Raw genomic sequence first — 22,895 nt, forward strand, 5'->3', positions numbered from 1 at the left:
CGGTGTGGGCTCAGCTCAGGAGCTGTTGCCTGCCAGGTCTTTTGATGGACGCCTGTTTCCAGGGCCCTCAGCAGAAGCCAGCAGTGGCCAGAGTTTCTGTGATCACATCAGATCAATCGTTCCCGCTCACTCTTAGCCTGACAAACAGGCTCCTTTGCTGTCACATTTGTGCTCCGTGTCCCTCTGTCATTCCCCCTCCCTAATACTCCGTGTTCCAGCCACGTCTCATGCACTCTCTTGGGTATTTTCCAGACCCACCCTCCACTCTGATCTGCCCAGCCTGAGCCCCAGGAGTCAGAAGACTTGGGGAGCATCCCCCAGAGTCCTGCCCTCTGGCTTCCCATCGGGCTTGGGGGATGGGGCGTCCCACAGGACATCTGAGGAGGGAGCAGGGAGCGAGATGGAGGTACTTATTCCCTGGCTTCCTCCTTGACGGTTCATCTCAGGCTGCTGCACGCCTTAGAAGTCTAAGGTCCTCTCCAGGTGGCCCTCTCTACATAATATTCTCCTACTGCGTTCAGGTAACTGCTACCATCCTTTGTCCTTTTGAGTGCGGGGGTGGTCCAGCCCCAGAGTCCTGCACTATCTGTGTGGTCTCCCTGTATCTTGCCCACAGCCTGCTGACTAAACCTTTCTTGCTTCCTCTTAATGTGAGTATTCCTGCTGGAACCCAGACTGATAGACAAACTACATCATTTTATATACCTTTTTTTTCCTCTACCAGGAGTTCCCTTCTTCACTTTGGCTCCCTTGTGCACCTTCACCTTGCTGACTGGTTTCTTATCCTTCCAAATTCCACCGAAACGTCACCTCTGTGAAGCCAATCTTGAGTTCCCCGTTAGAGTTCATTACTCCCCCGCTTGGGCTTCCATCTCTCTCTGTGGTGTCAATCCCGTCCACCATTCCCCTCACTAATCACATGTCCAAGCTCTCCCTTGTCAAAATTGTAGAGTGCTGAATGCCTTCAAAGTCTGATTAAATGACTATCTATAAAGTGCCTGCTTCACTGCCTGGCCCAGAGTAGATGCTTAATAAATTGTAGCCATTATCAGACTTAATACTTAAGTGTGAATGGCTACGTGGTTTAAAGCATTATCCTTCTCAGAAGCATCCTTCATTTATAAGGGACCTTTTTGGGTTCAGAGCCCCCTTCAGTGAATCTCTGAATTGGCAGAGTGGAGTCCGAGGTAGGATCAAGGGGTCTTCCCCTGGGGTTTCTCAAATCATAGCAAACCCAAGGCCTCTCTGTCTGTGGGTTTCAGAAAACAGAGACTCACTTCAGGTCAGCCTCCAGCACACAGAGGCAGCTTGGAAAGAGGACAGGTTGCTCAAGAGTGGCCTGGGGGAGCAGCGTCTGTGGAAAAAGACAGATGTGACTGGACGCATCTCGGCCCTTCCAGGGCTATTGGAATGTGACTTTCTAAATTGTGACTGGCTGACTCTCTTCTCTTGTGGTTGAGTTTGTAATAACATAGACTATGACTCTAGTTCTGCCAAAGTGGAAAAAAAAATGCCATCCAATGGATTTTTATGGTGGTTCTTAAAGATTTTTTTTTTAATATTATTAAGGATGTAGCTCAGTAAGCCTTTAATGTCCAGCCTGGGGGATTGACGAGCCAAAGCACAGACTTACGAGGCTGGGCGTGGGCCGCCGAGGGGTGCTGCACCCGGGAGGTGCCAACACGGGTGAAGGCGCGCTGTGCAATTTTGCCTAAAAATGGAGCTACCTACGTAAATACAAATCCAGAGCATTTTGATCGTCCATGGCATGGGGCAGAGATCAAAGCAACGCATCTCACTCCTCATTAAGTTCAAGAAGCCAGGGAGCCTGCTGTGTTCCAAGAAGTTCAAATACACCCTTCCCAGACTCCAGAGAATCACAGCTCGTGTCTTAGGTGGTAGAGAGGCAGGGCCGAGTGGAACCACCGACTGAAAGCTGGCCTCCGCCCTGCCCCGTGGAGAAGAGTGGGCCAATGAAACGCACTTTTATAATCGAGATACGTATTTTGGGACATCTCTTCTAACAGGGTCCTGCAGATGCCCGTGCAGCTGGCAAACTGGCAAGATTCTTGGGAAGAACCAAAAGTGGTATTTGCTGAGTTAAGGGTGTGGGTGCTGAAGGTGATGGAGTGGTTAGGACAGAAGGCTTCACCCCCAAGTGAGCCAAATGGAAGGCCCCAGGGACTCTGCATTTGCGGCTGACCCCCAAGCACCCCCAGCTTCTCATAACATCAACATCCGGAATTCCCCCTTTCTGGGAAGCTGTCATGTAGTCACTGTGAGGTCCCAAAACCAAGAAGGGAAGCTTGTGACTTGGCTGCAAAAGGGGTTTGTCCTGGTCATGAATTGTAGTTTAAGTTGACCTTTCTGCTGCCTAACCTGAGCTCTCTGTCTCCCATGTGATCAGGGGCTCAGTTTTCCATTGGTCAGAGGTGAGTGACATGCTTGCTTGGTGTCTCTGGCCTCAGGAAGGCGTTGCTGTAATTCTAACTGTATGGCCTGTGGCTATCTGATGGCGGACCTTCTCTCCACATTGCCTTGTGGAGTGGGGCAAGCTCTCTGAGTGAAGCGGTGGTTGACATCCCCCTCGTTTCAAAGAACTGCACATAAATATATTCAAGACATTAAAAAATTTTCCAGGAAAAACATTTTGAGAAGAATAGCCAGATTTTGTAAAGAAAGAAAAAAAGCGTGTGTGTGTGGGGGGACATTTCATGGGCAGAGAGGTTCTGAGTAATTCTATGCTTGACTGACTATCTAAGTCAAGAGGCTGTTTGACTAGCATTTTAAGGAACAGTGATCTCTAAGCTGACTTGTTATGGGAGCATTTCAGTGGGTCACATGGGAGGGTCCTGGTCATCCCACTGAGTGGTTGGACCTGTCAGAGAACAGTTGACCCTTCTCTTCCCTCCCATGTCCCCACCACCCCTGCAGGCTTCTACAGCAGGAAGGTGACAGGTGAATGAGAGGGAGAAAGATTGGCCTTATGACTGACTGGTGATGGAATATGCGTAGCTTTGGTCTTTCTACCACCCACACCTGGAGGCTGGGATGCCTTTTCTGGAGAACAGTGATAGAGAATCAGAGAGGAGTTTGCCCATTTGGAAGAGATGAAACAGGTGCCCTTGGGGAAGCCGGCAAGTGCAGTTCCCCTGGTATTCTCCCCACCTCACCTGAGCACACCTGCTTCTGGCTTCTGACTTCCAGTTCTTGAGGGCAGGTCCCCTGGGTAAAACAGCCCCCATGGCAGAGATGGTGAAGATAAGAGGCTGCTGCCTACCTTCACATTTCTGGCATGTTCTGTGGTCTGAGGCAGGTCTAGTCCCCATTTTGGTGCTGGAGGCCTAAGCTCTCTTCTTCTCCAGGGAGGAGAAGTGATTGTTGTCCATTCCATAGATCGACATCCTGACAATGGACGCAGACCCCTATCTAGTTCCCTTCTCCTCCAGCCCTTGGTCCAGGGGGCCCAGAGCCGCTTCCTGGGCCCCTCTGCTGCAGCCGGGGTTTGTCTCACCAAACCCAGAAATGCTGGCTCTGCTACCACGTGGGAGTGAAACAATTATAGACGTCAGCTACCATGCCAGCAGTTGCGAGGTCCCGTAGTGTCTGAAGAGCTTGCTTCCTGTTATTTCCTTGAGACCTCACTGCAGCTCAGTGGGGTAACTGTGATAACTATTATTCCCGTTTCTCAGATGGGGGTACTGAGGCTCAGAGAGGGGAGGTCATGCAGCTTGGGTCCGGATCCAGGCCTGCACGGCTTCATGCGCTGAGGTCTTCCCATGGCCCCACAGAGCTTTCACCTGAGCTGAATTTCCAGGCTGTGACATAGGGACTGTGTATGTCACTAAATGTGTCACAGTGATTGTCTGGGACGTTTGATTTGGGCACAGTGTTCAAGTGCCTGGGGGTATTCAGATGACATAATTTGCTGTTCATGTGACAGGGAGATGTGAGGTCTGGTAGCAAGATAACCAGGCCCTCCTTATTGGTGCTCTTGGGACAGTGAGGTCAGATGCGTGAAGTTTTCTCTCTAGGGAGAAGTAAGCCATTGTCCCTAGCTTCAAGGCCCAAGAACAGAGGCTACAACTGGATGCCTCTAGGTCAAATTCGGTCTGCATGGTGTTCACGAGAGAGCTTTGTTCTTTTAATTTGGATTGACAACACTTAAAAATTATGGGCATTGTACATAACAATAACTTTTTCCAGCTTACCTTGAAAAATCTGAGCTTCTGGCCGAAGCGGGTCCCCATTTGGGCATGAAGTAATCAGCTGGTGCTGAGGTGACGCTGACGCCCCTTCCCAGCTCGCCTCGGTCCCCACCACTCCCCCTGCCTTTTCCCTCCCTGAGGCTGAGTGGCAGTGGCCATCTCTCATCCTGCTTGCATTGTGGCTTTCCGACACCAGACCCACTTCACTCACTGTCTGCCCAGCGGCTCCTGTGGGCATGTGGGTTTGTAGACAGAGCAAAACTAAATAGCTCGGTGGGGGCATCTCCTTATTATTTTTCAGAAGGGACCTACAACTCCGATCATTTGCTGTCTAGGAGATTCAAAGGTCAGGGTGTTCTGTGACCAGAAGCTCACCTGTACCTGGGAATATTGGGAAGATGTGTATCTCCCAGCTTGTCCATGCCGAGCCTCACAGAGCATGATGCCCTGGGTAGTGCGGCTGGACCAATGTTGTTAGCTTTTGTCTTCTTGGCATTTTCAGCACATCCCCCAGCCTGGGTTGCCCAGGGCATCCCAGAAGCTCCTCCCTTCCGATTCTGCAGTCTGTCCCCCAGGGCTCCGATCTGATAGTGTAAGCCTGCTATCTGGGAGAGGAAAGACCCACACAGCACTTCCCCAGGTGGCGCAAGCATGTAGGGGATCTGCGCGCAGGTTTTAAAGATGTTAATGGTTAGTATTTATTTTCATGAGCACTAGAAAAATACAATAGTATATCAAGTCTATGATTTTAAGAATATTGTTGCTTAAGAGGAAGCTAAGTTTTAAAAAGAATCATTTTTTTCTTTTTCTTTTTGAATTTAAGACTTTATTTATTTATTTTAGAGCAGTTTTGGGGTCACAGCAAAATGAAGAGGAGAGCAGAGATTTCCCATATCCTCCTTCCCCCACATGTGCATAGCCCCCTCCACTATCAACATCCGCACCGGGGTGGGACATTTGTTACAATTAGTAAACCCACGTGGACACATCATTGTCACCCAGAGTCCAGAGTTTACCTTTGGGTTCATTCTTGGTTTACAGTCTGTGGGTTTGGACCAATGTATAATGACATGTCTCCATTGTTGTAGTGTCAGAGTATTTTCACTGCTTTACAAACCCTCTGTGCTCCACTTTTAAAGTTGATTTAAAGAGACATCGTAAGCAGATGCTGCTATCAGTGAAAAGTCACAGCAAAAATACATGGTATTAACACACAAATGACTGAAGTTTGGCAAAAACTGCATGGAGCCTCTGTTATCCTCTCCACCCTCTTTGGGTCAAGTCCAGGGGCAGGAGACCGGGTCGCCCTCTCTCATCCCTTGCTTTACCTCCACTTCTTTCCTTCCCCAAGTCTGGGGAAACTTGACCTGGATGTGGGGTGGAATAGAGATGGAGGGAAGTTCAACTTCTCCTAAGTCCATTGTGTTGTCCGTGCAAATAGGCTCTTCACTGATCTTCAAGGGACTACACTTTTGAAACTCAATGCAGGAAAAGATTCTTGTGCAGTGTCATCTCTTGGGATAGAGCATACAGAACACCCTTGATGCTGCAGGAATGGGGGGATCATGGTGGGGTAATGGGAAACAGCCGGAGAAAACCAAAACCAACCAAACAAAACCCTTACTAACATTGCTGAAGAAATATCTCACCATACATGGATATAGCAGCCACATGGATGGACAACAGTTGTTGGGAAGCACATAAGGATTGCATTTAGTAAATGAACTTGGCCAAATTAGTTCATCTCTCTGAACCTCAGTTTCCTCATCTACATATTGGGAATACAAAAACTGCTTACCTTGAAGGGTTGTTGAAAGGACTAAATGAGATATTGTATGCAGAGTATATGTCTATAAGGAATCCGTAAACGGTAGGCCATATGTTGCTGATGATGGAAGGACTTCAAGGCAGAGCCTTTCTTCCGGTGTTGATGTTAATTTAGGGGGAAAGAGGAATTGTACCTTCAAGGTTTGCGTTGGAGTTTTTACCCATGAGAACATCTTGACAGAGGGCATATTAACAGCCATGCCCGAGGGCCACCATTTTCCTATGGCTTTGTTTGGTCTGTGGGGACAGGGAACATTCTGTTCTGTTGGTTGGAAGGCCAGGCTGTGGGAGTGGAGAGCAGCTCTGGGCACTTGGCTGCTTTCTAAACTGGGTGAAAGCCAACGAGGACCAGCTACAGCCCAGTGGGTTACATCCAGTAGACGCTTTCCCCCACCTGGCTCCCACTCATGAATGCACAGTGAGAATTTGCTCAGTGTCAGCTGAGGGTCCAGTAGAGGGAAGGGGCCCAGGGGCACATTACCTTGAAGGGACATCACTAGAATTCCTGCCGATACAGCATTCGCAGACAGGACAGGAACGGCTCGAAGAGACTAGCGTGGCTGTTCCCGGGGAGAACTCCCTGTTGAAAATCGATTACTCTCTTTGGTGGGTTTTGACGTAGGTTTTGGTTATTTTCATTGACTTCCATAAGAACCACGTTTTCTAGTTTCTGCATTTGATGATCCCAAAGGATCCAGCCCTGCGGACATCTTCATTTTAGTCAGTGAGACTCCTGGCCCCCAGAACTGTAAGAGAGTGAATTTCTGATTTTTTTTTTAAGGCACGAAGTTTGTGGTACTTTCTTACAGTGGCCACAGGAGACTAGTACACACGGCTTTCCTTCAGTCAGTGAACCGTCTTTGTTGCGCGTGCTCTGTGAGGTGTCGGCCGTCTTTTCTCTATACAGTGCTTCAGTCAGGGAAGGGCCAGGGGGAGACACCACGTCCCCACAGCCGAGTCGGGACGCATGGAGGAATACTGGGCTCCCTGCTCCTCAGAGGCCCGGCTGGCTCTGTTTGATGGCAGGGCTCTGTGAGTCTGAGTTTGGGGGTCCCCTCAGGGGAGGGGAAGGGCCAGGGTGCCCTGGGAGCTATGAAATGAGGAGGCTGTATGCACGGGTAGCTTCTTCCCGACCACGAGCACCAGAGCCGGGCTCAGGCTGTGCACAGGGGGCTGCTGCCGGCATCCTGACGCAGGTGACCTGAATTAGCTTCCTGGTACCTCAAAGGTAATGGCTTAAAATGGCACAGGTTTGGTCTCTTACACTCCTGGAGGCCGAAAGTTGGAAATCGGCCAAGGTGTCGGTGTCCTGGAGGCTTCAGAGGAGAGTCCATTTGCCCGCCTTTGCCACCTTCTGGAGGCCACCTGCATTCCTCGGCTGGTGGCCCCTTGTCCCCTCGTCAAGGCACATCATGCCAGCCTTCGCTCCTGTCATCACGCGGCTTTCTCCTCTGACTGCCCCTCCCTGCATCCCGATTGTGAGGACACTGATGCCAGTGAGCCCACCGGGATAATGCGGGTGATCTCCCATCTCACGGTCCTAACTGCATCACAGCTACAGGGCCTCGTGTTCCCTGGAGTGTCAATTCCTAGGAGGAGTTAGGACAGGGACATGTCTGGGAGCCATTTCAGTCCCCTCAGAGCAGGAGGTCGTGAGTACCCTTTGAGCTTCCGCAGCGCCCTTGCCCCCAGCTCTCTCTGGAAGGCTGAAGGGGGTAGTCGGGGCCTGAGGCCAGACGTTCTCTGCACGCCTGATTTGAGGGCCACGTGTAGCCAGGGAATGGGCTCCCCAGCGGCCTTTCCTGAAAAGAACAGCGAACTGGGATCGGGAGGCTTTGTAAGAAGTGCTCAGTGATGACGGCAGGACTCGGGGCTTAGCCGGGTTTCAGCAAGGTGTCTGGAAAGAATTCAGGGACGCCTGTGACAGAAGTCCTGTGGGTTTCCTTTCCATGGTGCTAGAGCTGCCTTTTTCCTGAGAGCTTCGTCACTTCTCAAGCCAAGTTCAACGCCAGTCTAAAGCCCGAGGTAGGGTGACCAGGACGCCGGGTGGCACCCCCTTGTCAGCCGCCACAGGAACATCATGTGCAGCAACTGGAATTTGGGTCCCTCTAAAAAAATGATCGTGGGCCGAAGCGACTGCATGAGATTCAAAAGTCCATGGGGTCAGTGGAGGTGGGTGGGGTCCGCAAAAACAGCTTCCAGTCCGTCGTAAGCGGAGAGATTGAAGGGAGGGACAGCCTTATGAACACTGCGTCTTTTTACAGAGAAGCAGCATTTGGAAGGCGCTAAGGGGTGGATGGTGGGGTGTAAGCTATTTCTAAACTGCCGTGATTGTGTTATGGGCAGGGAGGGGTGAGCTAGGTAGGGAATACCCAGGCAGCCTTTACTTATGAATGAGCTAGGAAGTTTCGTTGAAAATGATAGAGGCATAACTTAAACTGGTTTAAGAAAAAGGAGAAATTTTGGCCCAGATAGCTTAAAGAGTCCATTGGTAGAGCCTGCCTTCAGGCATAGCTGGATCTAGAGGCCCAGATGTGTCCCCCAGGCTCCATCTCTCGGTTCTACTCTCTTCCCATTAGCACTGTGGTAACTCTAGACTTGCATCCTATCAGCTAAGCAAAGGGACATTGTCTTGCTTAATAATTTCAACTCAAGTTGTTGGGCTGATTCCCATTGGCTTGGTTTGGGCCATGTGACCATCCTTAAACTAATTCCCACATGGCCAGGAGGGTGTGGGGCTCTGATTGGCTGCGTCTGGGTCTTATGTCCCTCCCTGCTGCCAAGGCATGGGGTCAGACGTAACTGAAACACAAGCCTGAAAGTGGAAGAGGGCTGGCTCCCCAGGGAAGATTGGGTGCTGTTCACAGAAGATGGAGGAGTAGATGCTGGTGAGACAGAAATAGCAGAATGTCCATGGCAACTTAGGAAGTCAAAAAGGTTTATTAAAAGGCAACAATTAGCTGTTAGATTACTTCCTAGTAAGGAAGGTATGTGTTGCTTTTACAGAGCTTTCTGAGAACATTTATATCAGAATCCATAGCCCTGGTCCCCAGCTGCGGGGCATATTCCATTAGATTTTAAGACAACTGGGGTTTATTTCATGAATCCCACAAAAGAGAGAACAAAGATCACTGCTTTTGTTAAAAAAAAAGAAAAAAAAAGCATTTGGAGGTCCTTAAAATTCATAGCATTATCTTTCCCAAGTGAGCTTCAGGGCTCAAAATAAACAAAAACTGATTATTTACGTGTATAAATTGTAGTCAGAAATGCCATCCATTAAACATCTTCCAATGAGAGGCTCTGAGAAGGTCCTAATACTTTCGGACACCCAGGCTGTCCGGGTGCTTTTAACAAGGCCTGTTGTTCTGGCCTTGGTCCAGCGAAGCTTGCATTCTATCTCCCAAATTCCCCTTCAATTTCCTGTGGAATCTTCCCTTTTTTCTCTTCCCTTTTATCTTTTCTCTCTCTCTCTCTTTTTTTTTTTTGAATTGTTAAAATTCCTTTTCCAGCCTGAATCTGCTTCCTGGCTATTTATAAGAGCTGTGTGCCACCCAGAGGTGGCCTGGCCTGTTTTGCAGACAGACATGATGAATATTTTGTGTCCCTCCTCAATTTGAATGTGGACTGAAATGTGACCAGACCCAGGGTTTGGTCAGGTGTCACCACATCTCGAGGACAGGGGTAGCAGTTAGGATGCTTTGCTTTGCAAGTAACAAAAAAGCCAACGCAAACTGGCTTACATACTACAGGAAGTTATTGGCTCAGGTAACTCAAATGCCTAAGGATTGTAAGGCTTCAGACACAGTGTGATCAGGCTGCAACCGTCTTCTCTGGCTTCTCTCAATGAGGGCATGCATTTTTATCTGCTTTCTTCACTGATGTAACCTAAGCACTTAGAACAGTACCCATCACAATACATATTTTTTGAATGAACAAAATTAACTGCCTTTCTCTGTGGGCTGGTCTGGCCTCAAGCAGTTACAGGTCCATGAAAAGGCATTATCTTCTGTCTCTCTCTTCTTTCTTTCTTTTCTCTCTCTCCTTTTTCTCTCCTCCCCGTCCTCCCAGTAGGGCTCCCACTTGCATAATCTTTTTACTAAGCCTTCAAAACTACCCAAGGCCTCTAGCACTTTACAGGGAAGGAAACTGAGGCCAGAGCTCTGAAAGGGTATATCTTTGGACTGTCGGTTCACCCTCCACTGAAAGACCGATGGAAGATATTTCTCTTCTAATTTCTCAGTCCGTACCTTCCGTTTACATTCCAAATGAATAACTGTCCCTCAGCCAGCTGGACGAGGAGCTGAAATTCATTCTCTAGTCCTGCTGGTGTCTATATTCTTAAATTGGCAGCAAAACCCCTTCTAATCATAACTGCTGTCATTTTGTAAAATGGGAACACGTGGCAGCTCCACTACCCCACGGAGAGAGCGGAGAGCCCTGTGCCACCCCGGGGAGAAGCACGGCCCTCCCTGCCACCCGCCCCCAGTCTGCTCCAGACTAGGTCTCTGGAACACTGATGGGGTCTGCTGAGTCCAGTTGGTCTGAATTGAAAACCTTTTATCCTCCAGAATATCCCAGAGTGACATTGTCCTTTCTCAAATGACTGCATACACTTTGATTATAAGTTAACTGGATTTCCAGTTCTTTATTTCATACGTTTTTTTCATCCTCTTATTTGAAAATGTTTCCTGTCCTTGGGCTGAACCTCTTGATGGAGGAATGAGTGTGTCTTCTTCTTCGGCCATCCCTTATGGATTGCGTCTCAAGGACGTGGCCCCAGAGACGGTCGGGCCTGACACCCTCCTGGAAGACTGAATTTGATGAACCAGATCCAAGGTCGGAAGGAGGCACGAACAGAACCCAGTGAAAGTTACGTGGTTTGAACTTAAATCAAGACCCCACAATCAAAGGCAGTGTGTGACAGACCCCACCTAGTTGCCAGAATTTTAAAAATGGGGCTCTCTTGCCAGGTTGAGAATCCACAGAAGCTGGCCAGAGATAACACTGGGGAGAAGCCAGGACTTTCTCCACTTGTGGTGTGGAATTTGCAAAAGTGGCCTGGGCCAGGGTCCACAGAAGTGCACGCACGCTCCAGCCACCAGGTCATTTTAGCACGTCAGGTTTCCTAAGGCTTTGTGAGCCCGAACGAAGAGAAGATGCCATTAGCAACCTGAGCACCCAGCTGTACCTTTCTCTCAGCCCCCCAGATCGGGTGTTAACCTTCCAGGCAGGATAGGGAACTGTGTGATGGAAGGCAGAGCGGGTAGGTGGACGGCACCCTGGTTGAACAACCATTCTCGATAGATGAGTGGGGACCTATCTGCGTGGAGGTCCCTGGGTCAGTGAGGGCTTTCCTTATCCAGCATTTTCATTCGTGGCCGCAGTAAAGATATGTAAGATAGGCTTATCACAGCTGCAGATGAAACAAAGCCAGGATAGAAAGGCAATTCTATAGGTGACAGAAGGCAAGGTCCAAAAGTTCTTAGGCTCCAACCAAGCAAAGATCAATGTCAAGTCTCAGGTTTAGATCCATGAGATCAATTCCATCGCCTCCACATCACTGGGGAAGGCCTGCCTTTAATTCCCTTCCTGAGTCGCCGGCTCTCAGTGCCTTCCTGTTTGCCCCGAAGGATCCTTTGTGTCTGCAGACCTTTCCGTGGATCGCTTTCCTCCCTCAGTGGTTTCTGGAGCCGGCCCCATGCTCTGTCTGCTCCTGCCAATACCTTCCAGCTCTGCGGGACCCATTTGGGGACACAGCGGGAACTGGGGTCCCCAGAGCCACACATAGGATATGAAACTCCATGGACGGGGTGCCAAGGCAAAGGCTTCACTGGAGCTTTAGTGGGGGCTCTGCCACTGAGCAGGAAGTGGCCATGGCGTGCTGGAGTCGCTAGCTGTGGAATGGACCTTTGCGGTTGCCGTGGACACTGCTGCTCAGGACTTCCTGTGTCCAGGCTGCCCCCTCCCCAGCCTCGGGATGCTGAGGTCTCCAGGGCTTGGTCTCCGCTCACTCTGCTTCATTTGTTTCTTCCAAGATCTTCATCACAGCTAAAGATATTTTTAGGGATATACATATATATGTGTGTGTATATATATATATACACACACACACACACACACACACACACACACACACACACACACACACAGAGGGTGCCCAAAAATGTATGCACATTTTAAGAAAGGAAAACTCTATTAAAATTGTAATACTCAGTATATACCAATAACAAAAGATGAATACTAGTCACCTTTGACTTCAGCAGTTACAAGAGGTGCTCAAAGTGGTTCCCATCAGTGTCCAGACACTTCTGATTATGGTGAACTACTGCTTGAGCAATGCTGACCAAAGTGGTAACATCTCTTAAAATGTATGTACATTTTATTGGCACCCCATATACATATTTTAAATGTTCTCTGATGGTTCTTTTTTCATTTATTAATATATTTTTTCTCTCCCAATTCTATATAAATATATATTTATATTAAATATATATATATATATACATATATATGTATATATGTATATATATATATATTTAACATTTGCAGGCTTCTGTGAATATTGGCTATGCAACCAATAGGTTACAGTAATTATCTTTATATAACTAGAGTTGGGGACTTGTGAATCAATTCCATGACCATTAGCAATGTATGCTTGAGCCAAGATTTTTTTTTTCCTTTTCTTTTTTTAATAGGTCTGGACAGTGTCGAATCCTTGGGAAAAAAAAATAACACTTTTTTCCCCATGTTTTTTAAGCTGACAGCACATTCCATCTACTCGGCAGCGTAGAACTAATGAAGATGTAAGTGTAAGAAAACCTATAATTGAATCCAGCACGTAGCAAGCATGGTTTAACACGAAGCACGCCCAGCTGAGATCGCATGTGCTAGCAGCCTAATCCCGTCAGGGTGGCCAGCACAGAGGGAAATATTTCTGGATCGTGTCTCAGGCGGCGTTTGCTCTCCACGGAGCCAAAGCAAAATCAAAATGGCTTTGAGCTCAGTCAGGGAACACCCGACTTACCTTTGATAAGGTTGCCCTTTGGCTGGTTATTGGAAGGGTAAGCAGAGGGAAAAGCAATCCCGAGAAATGGAGGTATTTTGGACTAGAACTCTTCTTGGGGCTTTTAATTCCATTTCGTTTGACAGCACTTCTCAGCTCCCTGCATGGTGGCCAGAAGTGTGTCTCTCCCCACATCCCAGAATTGGGGCAGTTCCCCAGGGACGTGCCGTTCGGTCCCAGCCTTTGGGTTTCCAGCATTCAGAGCGAGCCAGTCAGCCCAGCTGACTAGTTCCCTGCATCTCAGGACCCATTTGATGTGGGGGGTCAGCGTGGGAGAGAGACTGGGGTGGAAATATGTGTTTCCCTTTCAAAATTCCTCATTGGTGATTCACTGCCAGACTGCCAGGTGTCCCCCACACTCAGCTGTTCCGTCCCCTGCAGTCACTCCCTGGGGATGAGCACTCCTGCTGCCTTGTCCCTGGCGCTGTATTGCTTCCTGGCCAGGGAGGGGAAGAGCTGCTTGGCCCCCAGAAACCGTGCTCTGAATCTTTGACTGCCCAAGGCAGCCATGTTTCTCTGCAGGCCTCTCGGACCAGCTAGCCGCACAGGAGAGCACCAGGCGAGAAACAGCTTGAATCTGAAGGCCCCTGGCAGGTTCCCCAGCACCCACCGCTCTGTATTGTCTCCTGCTCAGCCAGACGTTTACTTAGTTATTTGGGTTCCTTGCTGGGTCTCCTGGCAGATTTACACAGTGACCCCCACCACCCAGTACCCCCTCTCCTGTCGCCGTCCCTTGGGCTGTGGGCGGGCTTGGCTGCACTGCTGCCTGGTCCGTGGGGCAATGGCTTCTGTTTGTGGTCCAGGGAAGGGTAGTGTGGCCTTGAGGCTGGAAGCAGGAGAACTGGGGCAGGTGAGCTTCCCAGACTGGTCCCCGAGGCCTCGGAGGCCCGAGTTTGGAGCTGCAGGAAAGTCCCTAGGTATCTGCTGAGCAGGCGGCCTCTGTCTGGACACCCAGTCCTTTCAGCTGTCAAGCCCAGTTGGAAGAGGCATTCCAGGGACATTCTTTCTGTCTGGAGCAGGGACTTAAAGTGAACTATGAACCAGTTTGCTCAACCTCGAACAGAATCCAAATATTTTTCTATACCACTGAGAACCAAACCAGAGTTCTGGGGTTTGCTTTGTTTTCCTGCCAGAGAACATTTGGTGAACAAGGCTGAATTGGAATAGGATCTGTGTCTCCCCTCGAGCGACCGAGAGGGAACAGGAAGACCACGTCAGTGTGGATTTGGGGCTCAGGTGACTCACGGGCAGGAAAACAGTAGAAGGCAGAGTTAGGTCTGCAGAGAACTTCACCAGGTCGGCTCCAGGATGGAGGGGTGGCAGCCCTCTGTCCAGAGAGAGGGCAAGGTCACAAACCCACACTCTGGATGGTGCTGTGTGGTGTGGGTGGCCCAAAAAATTGCTACCAGCCAGCCACGATGAATACAGGATGCCGAAGGTGGGTACAGCAACACACAAAAGGTAGGGACCTCGATAAAATGACAGATCAGTTGATTTTCAGAATTTTTTTCTCGTCTGTTCTGGGCCGGTCAGCATTGCATTAGTACTTGGCACCATGTTGAAGTAGAGCTGAAAGACTTGACAAAGGCGTGACCACTTTCTCGGAGCCCAGGGTACACTTTGGGGCATCTGTGTGCCCTGCACTGAACTGAAGAGAGGCTGCAATGGTTTAGTGCAGCCCCCAAATTCACAGCCACCTGAAACCCAGAATGGGACTTCTGGAAATAGGGTCTTTTCAGATGCAATTAGTGAAGGATCTTGAGATGAAATTGCCCTGGATTTAGGGTGGACCCTGAACCCAATGACTGGTGTCCTTATAACAAGGGGAAAGGACGCAGAGACACACACAGGGAGGAGAACACGAGGTGATGGCAGAGGTGGAGATGGGGGTGAGGTGGCCTCAGCCAGGGAATGCCAGGGGCCACCAGAAGCTAGAAGAGGCAGAAAGGACCCCCTCCCTTGCTCTTCCCCCCACCCCGCCCCTGATCCCTGGCCTGGCGCCTTCAGAGGGAACACAGCCCTGCTGACACCTTAATTTCAGACTTCTGGCCTCCTAACTGCCGGGGAATAAATATTGTATTTAAGCCACCCAATTTGTGATCATTTGTATGGCAGCCACAGGAAACCAGTATAGACACTGACACCAAGGGCCTCCTTTCTGAGGAAAAGTGGTGTATTCTTGATAATTAACCACATTTGTGTCATATGACTTTACCACCCTGGTCACACATGATTGGACCAAAAATTGGCTGGACATGTGAGGACGTTCTCTTTCTTTGGGGAAAAAAACCCCAAAAACCTGAGACAAATATGGCATAATGTTAAGATGCTAAAATGTGTTAGAGGTTAAAGGTATGTATTAATATTCTGGAAACTTGCCTATATGTTTGAACTATACTGACGCTTTGTTTTAAAAATACTTGCGAAGAGAGATGTTGGACTTAAAGAAATTAGCTGTGTTAAGAAATTCTTTTGTAGCGCTCCTTCCAGATTTTGCCCCATGTAAACGGGAACCTGCGTGTTGAAATATGCCTCGCATTTGAATGACTGGCCATCTAAGCATGTCATTGAGGTTAAGGTTAAAGAGATTTTTCTCCAAAGGGAGCCACACGTCTCACCCCTTGACACAGTGTGGACCCTTGAAGGATTGGACCTTTGGGGACTTCTTTGTGGTGGTATTTTTATTCTTTCCATCCAGAATCAGTTTATTTCTCAGGATTGTTTCCGCTGAGTAAGAAGAGAAGTATCTGTGCAGCCATGGCCCATGGTCAAGACATTTACTTGTTCCTTGGGGTCTGTAGCCCGTGGGGAGCTTGTGTGTTTCCAGGACAATGTTTGTCACAAGAGGGTGTGTGTGAGGTGCCAGAGCAACTGTGTGTCTTGAGAAGCCCCCACATGCTCACCTCCTGCACTTGGGGTTGTGGGAATGTCCTCAGATCTCAGCCTATCGGTCATGGATGGCACTCCCGGTGAAGTCCCGTGGTGGAGCAGTGGGGGTGGAGCAGGGCAGCAAGTTCACGTTCAGCTCTGAGACAAGCTTTAATTTGCTTCTGAGATGGTTGAGGACTCGGGTCGCGCTAGTTATGGAGCCTTGAACCGCTTCGTTATGACCCAGTGCTGTGCAGATGTCTTTTTGTGTCTCCCTTGAGGTATGTAATTACCCTTTCCTTGTCTATGAGCTTTCAGGACATGGAGAGGCCACATACACAGGGACCTCCTACAACCAGTGGTGACCTCTGACTTTCTTGGTGGAGCTGCCTGGTGACCTTTGCCAGTGCTCCAGGCTGCCACAAAGGGCTGCAGGAGGGCTAAGTGGGGTGCAGTGGAGTTCTGAAGTCAGAGAGGGCTGTCTTGTCTTGGGTTTGTCTCACCACTTGAACTATTGGCTTGTTGGAAAAGTCATGACACATTTTTGCAATGAAAAACATAGAAAAAATACGTCATGACTTTTCTGACAACCCAATAGCTGCCTCTTTCTCATCTTGGTCATGGCAATGATCATATCCAAATCAAAATGTTGCTGAGGAAATGAAAGCGCCCCTGGTGGCCAAAGCTGGAAACACTTGAGCAAAAAAATATAAAGTAGTTATTGCATTATAACCCAAAGTAATGCTACGCCTCCTCATCCCTCATATCTTTGCAGGGGTCATTCAGTCACTTCCTTTGCATCCCTGTTGCTGTGTCTTTCTAGACCTTTTTATATAAAATGTCAAAGCCCCTCTCCTCCAAGGCCCCCATCTCCTTAACCCTGTCACTTTTCTCCGTAGCCCTCACCACCACCTGCTGTATTTGATTTTCATTTGTTGATTTATTTACAGCCTGTTTCTCTCCACCATAAACTCTGAGACACAGGAGCTTTGTTTTATTCACCGATGTATAGCTCCAGAACCCAGATCAATGTGTGGCATGTAGTAGGCCGCCGATAAATATTTACCGAATAGATGAACAAAATGCGTTTTCACGACAATCCTGGGAAGCTGACAAGGTAGATGTTGTTATCTGCTGCCCAACGAGGAAACCAAAGCTCAGAGCCTGGAGGTGATTTATAGAAGCCACACAGCTGTTAAGTGGCTTAGCTGGCACTCAAACAAGTCCCTTTCTGCTCAGTTCAGGGCTCATTCCACGAAAACACATATCTCAGCCATGGCGGATTCCATACTGACAGCCAGTGATGACAAAAATTGGAAAGTGAGGGTCAGGCAGACTCTGAAGTCTGCTTTGCTCCAGTTTCCACACAGATCAGTGGTGCCAAAAAAAAAAAAAGAAAGAAAGAAAAAAGAAAAGAAAGAAAGAAAGAAAAAAAAAAGGCCCGATGATACATGTGGTTTCTTCAAAGTTTGCCGTGGGTGGAAAAGAGGTGGGAGCTGTGTGAGTTAGTTAGTGAGCGTTAGGGAGAGGTGTGGCTTGTGGTCAGGGACGCCCTCCCGGGATCGAGGAGGTAGGATCATATATAATGAGTCAGGGAAGATTTTTCCAACATCAAAAAACTTTCTAAGAGTTTGAGACTGAAGGAAAATTCATACATTCATTCAACAAATATTTATTGGGTTGCCTACAATGTACCAGGCACTGGGAACAGAGCACGAAACAAAACAGGGCAGGTCCTTGCCCTCCCCCAGTGGAGAAAACTAAAATCGAAGTGAATTATCACCAGATGAGTGAATTGCAGAAAAACATGGGGTTTGCTGTCAAGAGCACACTCAGTAATTTCTCACATTACCTCCTTGTTGAAAGGACGGACTTGTACTTAGAGGCCAGAATTAGGAAACTATGAGATGTCAGGTTGGAGACATAGCTGGATGCACACATGTCAAGCCACAGAAGGAGAGAATTAGGGAAGGAGACCAGCGGGAGAGATGAGAAGTAGCTGGTATTTGGCAGGTCCAATTAGAAAACCCAGAATCCCCTCTCTAGCGAGAAAAATCAATTTTCCCCTTCTGCCTGGCGTACATAGACGATATTCCCTTCCTTGTCTTCATATATGGTCATGTGACTGAGTTCTGACCAGTAGAATCTGAGAGGTAGTGATGAGTCCTCCATCGAGGTTTGGCCCCTAACATCCCCATCTGAGAGCTTTTCACTATGGTGGCAGAACTGCCACCAGCCAGGACCCTGAGTGACTGTGTGGAGCCGAGTTGTTGCTGACCTGAATCCCCACCCAAGATTGTTACACAGAAAGTATTCAACTTCATATTCCACTTTAGAAATGTGGAATTTTGGAAGTTTTGAAATTCTTTTTAAAATTTCATAGGCTTTTTGGAGTCTAAGAGAGAGACTTGTAGTAGGCACTAAATTCCATGAGTTCCTCTATATTCCCCTGCTTTCCTTGCAGTTAGGTTGGTCATGTGGCTCAGTTCTGTCCAATGGGCTGTGGGAAAAGGGATATATACTACCTCTAAACCTAGGCTATACGAATCTTCCTTATAAAACCTTCAGTTTTCTAGCTTTGATATGGGGGGTACTCGTGGAAGGGGGAGAGTCTTTTTTTTCTAGGTGCTTTCTGTATTGTACCAGGCCAGGAGTTTCCATTTGACTTTATTTTATTTTTAGGTTTTATTTATTTTAATATACAGTAAAATGTATCCTTTTTGGTGTTCTGTTAGTTTTGACAAATACGTAGAGACATATGACTAACACTACAATCAAGATACAGAACAGATCTGTCAGCCCCAAGGAACTACTGTGTGATCGCTTGCATCAACCCCTCCTCCTCCTGGCATCATCGCTATAGTTTTGTCTCTACAAGACAGTCATATTCATGGAATCATACAGCGTGCAATCTCTGAGCCTACTTCTTTCACTGAGCACAATGCATTTGAGATTCATCCATGTCCATCTGTGTGTAAGGATTCTATTGTATTTTATTGTTGACTAATATTCCATTATGGGGTATATCACAGTTTGCTTATTCATTCAGTAGTTGAAACACTTCTGGGTTGTATATTAGTCAGAATTCTCCAGAGAAACAGAACCAGTAGTGTGTGTGTGTGTGTGTGTGTGTGTGTGTGTGTGTGTGTGTACACACACACACACACACACATACACATACATACATGTGAAAGATTTAAAGATTTGGCTTATGCAGTTATGTAGACTGGCAAGTTCAAAATTTGCAGGGTGGGCCAGCAGGTTGGAAACCCAGGAAAGAGCCCATGTCACAATTCAGGTTGAAGGCCATCTGCTGGAAGAATTCCCTCTTGCTTGGAGAATGTCAGTCTTTTGTTCGATTCAGGCCTTCAACTGATTGGATGAGGCCCATCCACATTATGGAGAGCAATTTGCTTTGCTCGAAGTCCACCAGATTGAATGTTCATTCAAAAACACCCTCACAGAAACATCCACAATAATGTTTGATCAAATATCTTGGCACCCCATGGCCCAGCCAAGTCAACACAGAAAATTAACCATCACATGTTGTTGCCAGCTTTCAGTGATTATAATTAAAATGATTATAAACATCCATGTACAGGTTTTTGTGTGAACATAAGTTTCCACCTGGGAGTGGGATTTCTAGGTCATATTGTGAGTGTTTGACTTTATCAAAAACTGACAAGTTGTTTTCCAAAGTGTGTACAATTTTGCATTCTGACCAGCAGTGTCTGAGAGTTCTGCATCCTCCCAGGACTTGATATTGTCATTAAAAGGTGTTTTTTTTTTAGTCAAACTGAAATGTGTATGGTATATCTTATTGTGGTTTTCATCTGTGTTTCCTAAATGACTAATGATTTTGGCCATCTCTTCATGTGATTATTTGCCATCCATATAGCTTCTGGGTGAAGTGCCTGTTTAGATCTTTGGGTCATGATTTTATTGGGTTGTTTGTTCCTTATTATTGAGTTTTGAGAATTCTTTATATGTTCTGGCTACAAGTCCTTTGTCAAGAATGTGATTTGCAAATATTTATTTTCTTCCAGTATGTGGCTTGTCTTCTCAGCTTCCTGTGTGTTTTGAGAAGCAAAAGTTTGAAAATTTGATGAGGTCTGATATACCCATTTTTTTTCTTTTCTTTGTGGATTGTGCTTTGGAGTGTTGTATTTAAGAACTCTTTGCCCGACCCAAGATCCCAATGATTCTTTCTTATGTTTTCTAGAAGTTTTATAGTTTTAGTCTTTGACCTGTTTTCAGTTCATTTTTACATAGGTGTGAGATACGAGTCAAAAGTTCTTTTTGTTTTTCCATATGAATGCCTGATTGTTTCAGTACCATTTGTTTAAAAGACGATCCTTTCTAATTGCTTTTGCTTCTTTGTCAAACACCAATCAGCCATATCTGTGTGGGTCTATTTCTGGACTCTCGAGCCTCTTCTGTTGATCTTTTTGGACCTGTCGCTCCACAGCGTAGTTTACATTTCAGCAGCTGCTGTGCAGCCTCTGCGCTTGAATTAGGATGTAGCTCTTCCCAACCCCCATGATAGACATGGCATATTGTAAGGATTTGTAATTCCCATATGAGCACGCCATTATTTCTAAATAACACATGTCAACACTTAAGCATTTTTATATTTCTCAATCCACAAAATAAGTTGTGAAAGACATACAACTGTTTTCCTATGGTGGCTTCATTTCTTTTTTAAAAATCTTCATTTTATGAGAGTTGGAAACTTAATCTTCGTCATTTCTCCCAGAGTTGCATCTATTCAGAGGCACTTAGGTTGTGCCCTTGCCTCAGGAGGGGAAGGGCCCTCAGCTGGCATGTGCCATGAGACAACCTGATTCCTACCTGTTTTGGGGGTGTCAGTCCATGCAGCCATTTACAGTCTCCTGGTTTCCCCCTTCCCACCTGCCAGCATTCTGAGACACTCCCATGCCTCTCTTGGGGGCCTGGGAACTGGACGACGCACCTACATCCCTCTGGGATGCGGGAGACTTTGTGACACAGGCTTGAACTCTTCTGTCTGGATTGACATACCTCTCAGGCACCTCGTTGGCTTTGGTGCCACGCCAGCAGGGCAAGTCTGGGGTCTTGCCAGCTTGGAGCCCTTTCCCGGGGAAGAGAACACAGGTGTTTTCTGTGCTCAGTTCATCAAACCCATCAGGCAGACAGTCTGCTCCGCCCTGTGTCTGGACTCTGCTGGGTGGCGGGCAGGGCAGAGAGCCTCTTCTCGGGCACTTGCGTCATCCAAAGCCTCTTTCCGAACCCCTCTTTCTGGTCCTTTAGTCCCACCAGGCACGCTGGCGTGCTTCCGGAACCAGAAGCCTTCCTCTGCTATGCACGGCTGTCATTGCACATTTGTCTGAATCCGCTCTTCACGCCCTGAGTCTTCCCAGCCACCCCTTTCCTTGAAGGCTTTGAATTCTCTTTGAAACTCACAAACTAAGAATTAATTTCTCTATTTCTAGGTCAGAGCTACCCAGGTACAAAGAATGCTGTAAACGGAGAGAAGGATCAGGGCGAGAGGAAAGATCAAGAAAAAATATATGTACTATTTTTTTTTACAAATCTATGTTGCTGCTTTGAGATTAAAACAATGCATTTTCATGTAAGTGCTTATTTAAGGTCCTAGAAGCTTATTGTCGTTACGCATTTTCTCAATTAATGCGTAATAGCCCATTAATGATCATGTTAGGTAGCACCTTCAAATGTTTTGGCATTAAAAGGGATATGCCTAGGCAAAGAGCTGAGAATTACCATCATAACATATCTCAAAATCAAATGATTTGTGGAGGGTATTCCGTGTACATGTGTCAATCATACATGCATTAGGTCATATATTCCATGAGGCTGGAGCTGTGTTTGTGCAGAAAATTGTGTAGAGTTGTATTTAAAGAGCTAAAATGCTTTTAAGGATTAAAGAAAAAGCTTTGCATATTTTAAGTTTTATGAGGTATAATTGACTTACAGCAAACTACACATTTAAAGTGTATAATTGTTCAGCTTTAACATATATATATATATATATATATATATATATATATTCCATGAAACTATCACCACAATCAAGGTAATGACCATATAACCACTAAAAGCTTCCTCATACCCGTTTTAGTCCACCCTCCCACCCCTTGCCCCCACTCCACACCTGTGTCCCCACCCCGGGCAACCACTAATCTGCTCGCTGCCACCATAGACTAGTTAGCATTTTCTAGAGTTGTATATAAATGGAAACCTTCAGAATGAACCCTATTTTGTATGATTTCTTTCAGCATGATTATTTTGTGACTCATTCATGTGTTGCATGTAGCAATAGTGCCTTCCTTTGTATTGAGTAGAATTCCATTCTGTGGATATACTGCAATTTTTATTTATTCATCCATTGATGGACATTTGGATTGTTTCCACTTTTGGGCTGTTAACAACTAAAGCTGCTATAAACATTCGTGTACAAGTCATTGTTTGGGAGAAAGCGTTCCTTTCTCTTGGGATAATACCTAAGAATAGCTAGACTGAGTCATTGTTTGGTGTATGTTTAACTATTTAAGAACTGCCAAACTAGTTCCCATAGTAGTTGTATCATTTTACACTCCCTCCAGCAGTGTGTAGTGTTCCAGCTGCTCTGCATCCTTGATAACACTTGGTCTTATCCATCTTTTAAATTTTGGCAACTCTAACATACGAATAGTGGTATCTCATTATGGTTTTAACTTGTATTTCCCTAGTTAATGGCTTCTGATATTGGAAATCTTTTATGTTATGATTAGTCATCTGTATATCTTGTTTGGTAAGTGTCTATTCAAATCTTTTGACTTTTTTAAAAAAATCAGGTTGTTGGAGTTTTTGTTTTCTTCTTATTATTATTTTTCTTAGCATTCTTTGTATATTCTGGATACAAGTCTTTCATTAGATGTATGATCTGCAGT

The sequence above is a fragment of the Hipposideros armiger genome, unplaced genomic scaffold (genome assembly GCF_001890085.2).
Source record: "Hipposideros armiger isolate ML-2016 unplaced genomic scaffold, ASM189008v1 scaffold_25, whole genome shotgun sequence".
Taxonomy (NCBI): domain Eukaryota; kingdom Metazoa; phylum Chordata; class Mammalia; order Chiroptera; family Hipposideridae; genus Hipposideros; species Hipposideros armiger.